The sequence below is a fragment of the Apteryx rowi genome, unplaced genomic scaffold, assembly GCF_003343035.1.
Source record: "Apteryx rowi isolate R43461 unplaced genomic scaffold, aptRow1 scaffold_445, whole genome shotgun sequence".
In the NCBI taxonomy this organism is placed as follows: Eukaryota; Metazoa; Chordata; class Aves; order Apterygiformes; family Apterygidae; genus Apteryx; species Apteryx rowi.
The window spans coordinates 230651-238437 of record NW_020450700.1 but is presented as its reverse complement, the minus strand read 5'-3'; positions in this window follow the sequence as shown (position 1 = coordinate 238437).

The following is a 7787-nucleotide window of genomic DNA, read 5'->3' as shown; positions in this document are numbered from 1 at the left end:
CGCGTCCGCGTCCGCGTCCGCGCCGCGGGGAAGGCGGGAAAACGCCTCAGGGAGCCCCGGGGCCGTGACCGCGGAGGGAGACGGGGAACAGGCCGTATGGGGCGTGCGCTGCTGTCAGGACAGGGCGCAGAGGCCATCTTGAGAAGCCGGAGGAAAAAAAGGGCTGGGATTCAATTTAGGAGGGACGATAAACTAGGGCAGGCTGTGCTGTCTGCAGTACTTTTTTTGGAAACATCCTCTTCCCTGAGATTGCTACATTCCTTTAATTTTTTTTCGTTAAATAAATTGCTGGCTGCAGCGTGGAGCTCGGAAATGGGGCCTCACATCTGTCTGACTGTATAGACCCAGATCAGCAAACTGGACCAGTGAAGAGATCCAGGATTCAAAATAACCCTACCCCCCTCCCCAGAAAAAGGGGCATTAATATTTTTTTGCTCTTGATGGTGGATTCGGGAAAGGAAACTAGCCCACAGAGAAAGCACCCTGCCAGGTTAACATGCTGAGCCCAGCCCTGTGGGTCAGACGGGCACCGCAGCTAGCAGCGAGGAGAGGATGGGGCTGTGTGGCAGGGGCCTGCGGTCAGTTTAAACCACCTGCCGTGGTGCCATGCACTGGGGTCAGCGGCGCCTGACAGCTGGTTTCCAGGAGGGCTTGATGGCTGCGCAGGGCAGTAGGTGCATCTAATCCTGTCACCCCAATGACGGCAGTCGTGTCCTCTGCTGGTCAGCCCGGGCGCCGGTGGTGAGCAGTGGTGTCTGGGTGACGCCATCGTCTCACGCCATCCTCGGCAATGCAAAACCGCTCTCCCCCATGGAGACAACTCAGCGTGCTGGGACCTCCTGTCAGTCCCCCACTCAGTCTGGCCCAACTGGACTTCTGCAATATGGGAAGATGAAAGCTTCGCTGTGCATGGGCAGTGGGGACTTGTTTGACATCTGTTCCGTTCCCTTTGCTTCTTGCATCTCCCGTGTTCCCCCAGGAGCTGCCTTGTTAGAGGAGCAGCGAGCGCCTGCTGGGATTCCCCACTTCGCGCCCCTCTCTGGCATTTTCCTGACCCACTTCTCTGAATTCACCTGAATACATCTGGATTTGGATTGTCCCCTTTCTGGCCTAACAGGAGCAGTCTTTAATTCTGGGCCAATGTCCCTCCACAGGGGGGTCCCTCCGGGAGGTCCCTGCCACAGTCATGTCATGGTGCTATTGCCAGCCATATTTTAGCAAATCTTCAAATTACAATGGCTCAAGAACTTACAAAATTAGAAGAAATGTGTGTTCTTTCTTTTTTTACTTTCTTGTCCCTAGCCCTTTCTTCCCTTTTTAATGGAAGCTGAAACTCATCAGTCACCAGTTGACAGCAAGATTTGGGGTTTTAATGAAAACACCAAATCCTCCACAAGGCTTCTGCAGACATTGCAAGGGCTGATAACTTTGCCACAGTGCAGAGGGTTTAGACTATCTCACCTGAGCTCCTGTCCCTGACAGTACTGGCCATCAAAGAGGGAAAGATCGATCTTCCCAGGACTGAAGTTCCTGCTGGGCTGATATCCCAAGTAATGTGCAGAGGGATGGAAAAAGTGATCGAGCTCGAGGGAGGAGGGGGGCTGCAAGGTAAAGCCCTTCAGCAAGCTCTAGCTGTCAGGAAGGTATCTCCAGACTTCTCTCTGAAGACACGGTGGTGCACATGCTCTGGTTTCTCACTTTCTTAAGGGGATATGTTTCATGGTAGGTGTTGAGAGAAGGCCAGGCCAGCAGCCCTCAAGCTAAAATGTGACAGAAGTGAGAAGATAAAACTCTGAAAAATGCCCCTCTAGGGACAGATAATTGCAGTGCACAGGCTAAATACACCTCCAGTTCAAAGGCTAGCTGTCTGCTTGGCAGAGCTGCTTCAAATTCCAGCTAACTGCCTTTTTCAGACATTTCTTCAAAAGTGCCCTGAAATAATTTATATGGTGCTGCTGCAAGCCTGCAGAGCATGCAAGCTGAGTCCTGGCGGGGAGGGCTGCAATGGTAGCATCCTAAACCGGAGCCCAGAGCCGCAGCAGCAAGCTGCAGTATGTCATCGAGGATGCGCAGTCCAAGTTTTAGACACACTGTTCATGATGCTAACCTTCTCCCAACCTGGTTGCCCTTGCGTCACCAGGGGGAGAGGGAGGCTATTATTATTATTATTATTATTATTATTATTATTATTATTATCTCTGGGTTTATTGCAAACAGATTTATTGAAGATGGCTATACAGTGTAGTCACAGCAAGCAAATCTTACTGCGCATTTGTTATTGCCTGAGTCTCAGTTTCTTACCCCTCCAACAGTTTCTTGTCAGAGGTTCTCTTAATTCCAGGAGAGCAACCTTGAGAGGCATCCCAGCTCAAGGGGAGATTCACCGCCGTGCAGCCCGCTGCTGTGCAGGAGAGCTCAATGGGCTCTAGGCTGCAGTGCTATTTATGGGCACGGAGTTGGACTCATGGTCATACAATATTTGGTGTGGAGATGTACCTTTTTTTGCTGATCGCATGCCATGTTGGGGAAAAGATACCCCTTTTTGATGATCTCATGCCCATTTCTGGCCTCACCAGTTGCAACCAGTATCACCTAGTTCCTCCTGGTCAGCCCTGGGCGCTGTCAGTTATTTGCTGTCAGCTGGGGCCTGAGATGGGAGGGGTGGGGTAGTTGTGCTCCACCACACTTTGGGCCCAAGATGGGGGGGTGTAGTTGTGCTCTGCCACACTTCCACCCCATGACCATAGTCAAATCTCTGATGCTTTCACAGAGTGGTGGTGCGATCACTCTTGCCTCTGTGTCATAAATATATATGGTGGTTATTTCCTCTCTTACAGGTTTACTCTCCGGTAGAGCATTTTTCTCCAGTTCGGCTGGGGGAAGAGGCTGGTATGAGAGTGTGAGGACTTGTTTCACTATTACTGGTTTCATACCTCTAATTGCTACTATTACAACAATAATGGTTATCAAAACAGTGAACAATAGTTGGAGTAGGCTTGCAAGCCATCCCGAAAGTCGGAAACCCATCAGTCTGAATATTTGATTTAGCCATGATGAGTGTATTGCATCCCGGATGCTTGCGGAGTTGACTGCTACTTGCCAGATTCGCGTAATTTGCAGGGACAGTGGCTGGGAGACGTTGGGAATGTGCATGCAACAGTTGTCACCGGAGATGTTCAAGAAGGCACAGACTCCTCCCTTCTTCAACAGCATGAGGTCCAGAGTAGTTTTCAATGGTAGTGTCATACGGGTGGTCGCATCTCCATGCTCATTTAGCAGAGCTAGGCTGTTCGCTGTGGCATTAGCCATTATTTCTACCTGATCAGTCAGTTGCACTAATTGCTCTTGGGTTTTAGCTGATGCAATTCCCCAGCCGAAATATCCTTCTAATCCCCAGAGCAAGCGCTTCCGAACCTTTTCTCCATGTGATAGGTCTCACCATAGAACTGACCTTTTAACTCATCCCCACTTTTGAGAGGAAGGGAGGCCTGGGTAATATGACTTAGGGCAGAGCAGTGGGATAGCTAATGAGCATTGTACCCCAACAAGCGTAGCAGGGAGCGGGGTATATAGCGTGCGATCCAAGCATGCCCAAACCATTCCCCTTGGGGCTGGCACAGTTGCCTTTTCACATTCGGCTACCCAGGTCCTTTTCCCGTCTGTGGGATAAAAATCATCTCTAAAGAGTTTCTCAGTGAAATTAGGTGCTGAGTTGTTGGCACAGAGACAACCTTGCATTAGCGCACGCCATAAGGGGGGAAAGGTCATGAGCAGATGGAATGAGGCATTACAGGGCAACGGGAGTGTGCACTTCCATTCAGGATTTTCGGGAGGGGGGTTGCGAGAGTGTTTGGGTCCTCTCCAAGCACACCCCCATAATGATCCTCTTCCTCCCCACTGACATGATTTTGGGCAAAGGGAGAATTTAGTCTGTTTTCCTTCTCCTAGCGTCCGCTGAGTTCCATCCCGACAGTACATCGGACACTTGTGTCCTTTGACTTTGGGTCGTACCGCACACCATGGGCAGGTTCTTCTAACCACTCCCATTTCAATGAGTGATCTTCTTAACTCCATTGGTCAAGAGCACAAGGGAGCCCCCATAGAGGGGTAGTGCATGGGATGGTGGTCTTCCTTCCCCATGCAGTACCATCTGGGTACACACCTTGGTCGGTGCAGGTTTTACCTTTTAGGCCCCAAAGCATTGAGGGCCAGCTATAATTGCGCCACGGTGGGTGCCTGGCTTCTGATTGGAAGACAAATGACCCTCCTTTAGCACAGCTATTATTTAAGTCTTCCTCTAAATTTGGGAAGTGGAGGCGGATGGGCAGTGGGTTCCCCTTGGTCGATACCAGGTTGTTTAAAGAAGCTGTAATCGAGGAGGTATTAATAAGGTGGCCAAAGAGTTGTATTTGTTTTAGGATTACATTGGATTCGAACTCCTCATTTTGTGGGGGTGTTCCTATACCATCAGTAACAAGTACAAGGGTTATCATTCCTCCCACTATCCTTATCATTTGGAATGAATTCATTTTACACAGGATTCCCTCCGGATGAATTTGACCTTTTTGGGGGTAGTACTTCCTCAGTTAGGGTTTAGCAATCTGGGAAAACGATAAGCAGTACTACCAGTTTCAGTCCTGCCAGTAGGATTCATAGTTTCAGGCCTCACTCACTGATCCTGTGAAAATAAGAACATTATGTCTTGGCGTGGTGAGTCCAGATGGGTTACCCCTTAATGACTGGGATATATCTGTCTTTAGTAAGCCAGAGATGACTTCTGCTCCGGCTAGGATATATTTCCACCCCGTGGCTGTACGAGGTAGGGGCCCCACGTAATCAATTTGCCAGGCGGACCACAGGGACTTCCCTGTTTTCAAGTGCAGCGCTGGTTGGAGAGCTGCACTTCCTGCTCTCAATCTTAATCTACGTTGTGGGCACTCAGTGCCTTCAGCTGCCACCTGGCTTCTTAACTGGCCACACTGGGGAGTTATATGGGGAATGGGTTTGGAGGATGATCCCTCTCTGTAATAGATCCTGTATTACGTTGTGGACCCCTCTCCTGGCTGCAGCAGATAGAGGGTATCAGGACACATGGGTGATTTTAGAATCTGGCAGAGGAGGAGCAATCCTCAGTAGCCTGACTTGGGTTGCCTTGCTGTCCTCCTCCCAGCCTATCTGCTGGGGTCTCCCAAATGCCCAGGTACTACCATCTGGGAGCAACCACTGTCTGCCATTCAACACATCAAATCCCAAGACATTGTCCCTGCTCTCAGTGACAGCCAGCTGGCACAGGGTTGCTCGCTTCTCATCGGGGAGGCGCAGATAAGCTCTTGCTACCAGGCACACCTCGCTTCCGCTGGTGTATCCGAGTAGACGGACTTGGTGCCTCCCCACAGTGACCCCTGCCCTCTTTGCTGCCACCTTTGAGAGGGTGGACATCTGAGCCCCTGCATCAATAAGGAATTTGGTTGGGATTTGATGAGTCCCTAAAGGAAGGTAGATGTGGGGTCCCTCCACAGGATCCCGCTGGAAGGCCTCTATTCTCCGGACGGGGAGGCCCCAGTACCCATCCGGGGCCCACTGTTTTTTTGCTTCTACAGCCTTTAGCTCCTCCCAGAGACGGGAGAAGGGGTTATTGGCGCGCGGAGGTGTGGTGGGAGTAGTGCCCTCCTGTTTCCTTTCCCCTTTATCTAATCTTGTTTCCTGCCCTGCAGGGAACACATGCCAAAAGGCGTCTATTAGATTAGCAATTGTCCCTGTCGTTTGCAGCACTGTGTGCCATAGTTGATTTCTTCTTTCCCTTTCTGCCTGCAGGGTGGACTTTCCTTACCTCTCAACCGCAATTCTGACCACTTTCCTTATCTGGCAAGTGCCAGGGCCCTCCGGGGGCCAGGGCCTGGATGGTGGCATGGGCTCATCACATCCCATCCCATTTCCTGTCCATGGGTGACCACTTGGTGTAAGAGATCAGCCCACAGCCCACGTGGGAGGAGCCACGTGGGTATCTCCTCCCGCTGTTGAATTAAATACGCCTAAGTACGCCTTCAAGGTATGAGGCGATCCTCTTATCAAGGGCTTTAGATACGCCTGGTCCCCTGGGTCCCCATTCCCTGATCGCTTGTAGGCAGGCGGCCTCATTCACTGCTTCAGTCAATCCCATTAAGGTGTGGATGGGGACCACTAACGGCTCCCCCTGCTCATGGAGATTGATTCCTCCTGCCCAAAAGGCAACTCAGGAAGTCAGAGAAGGAAGGTGACCCTCCAGTTCTAACTGCTCGTAGTTGGCACTGACGTTCCTGGGGCCCAGTCCGAGGACTGGAGAGAGACCTGAAAGTGCTGGCAAAGTACTTACACAGCAGCCTTGAAAATAATGTGTTCTGCTCTTGTCTAAGTACTGAGGGTATCGCTTCTGGATGTATTGCTAACCCAATCAGCAGTGAGCCAGAAAGCTGTGGGCACAGTGGGGAAAGCTATTTGGTAGCTTTCACCGGCAATTCTGGATATTAATATCTTTTTTTACATGAGTTTGTCACCGTGAAAAGGTGATTCAAATGCACGATATAATATTAAGCAACCCACAGCCTCACCTGGGATGGCTAAGTGAAGTGATTTGCCGCTGGCTAGGCTGGTAGCACAGGGAGACCAGTGTCTGTCGGCTGACCACTGTTGTCTCAACATTTCCTTGTACTCACACCCTGGCCAGCCTGTATCTCTGCTTTGTGTCTTGTGTTATGCTTAGGCCGCAAGTTTCTGTTTGGGTTTGCATGGTACCTACCATCATGGAGTTGTAATCCATGAGGCAGGGTCCTATGCATTGTGATAATATAAAAATAGTAATCATTCAAACCTCAAAGCCAGCTTTAACATTAGTTACAACCACAAAGGTAAACCAGTTGTGCAGCTGTGAGTGAAACAAACTCAGGAAAAATATCATCACTCAGTGACTAATAAGTGTGGTGGTGTTCAGAACAAAAAAGTGGGGGGTACAGGATACAGCCCTTCTTTAATATAAATTAGTGACTGTTCCTTGTAAGGCAATAGCCGCTCATACTCTCCCATATTGAGGAAAACATTAGGGAATTACAAAAGTATGAAAATACTTCACAGTTTTATTTTGCCTTTTTCTCAGCTCAGCTGTAGTTCAGAAGCAATTGTATTTGTCTCTTTTCTGCTTGTTGAAACACATGCAGTTTCTGCCTAAAACACTTGCATGTATAGCCTTAGTCATTTACAGCACAGATTTTTAGTTGAGTAATAGCATCTGAAAGAAATACAAAAAATTTGTCAGTGAAGAAACCATAGCAGGGAAGCAGATTGATTGTGAGGGGCTGTTACATCACTCCTCCTTGTGCCACATGCCTTTGGATGTTTTCCCATATAACATACCCCAGGCTGTGCTTACACATTCAGAGTCCCAAAGCACAAATTGCTAGACGAGGGGTCTTCTGTAGTCTATAGATGCAAGACGTTGCAGTTGAAAGAAGTGATGTTACAAGTCTGTACTCCTACTTGCACTATAGGGAAAACGTGGTTGACTGTTCCCTTTGCTGAGCTAAAAATGGCAACTTGTTCTACTGCTGCCTGCTAACGCGGTATTAGTGTACCAGTATTATAGATGGGGAAGGAGCATTTCCTTCACCCTCACATTAGATGTCAATAACAGAGCATGGATCTGAACCCCACATAGTCCAAGTCCCCCAGCCATAACATCCTAGAACTTCTCATCTGTCCTGTCTTACTTCTTCCCCTTTTTCATTTCCTTTTCCTAGGCTGTACTCAGATGAACA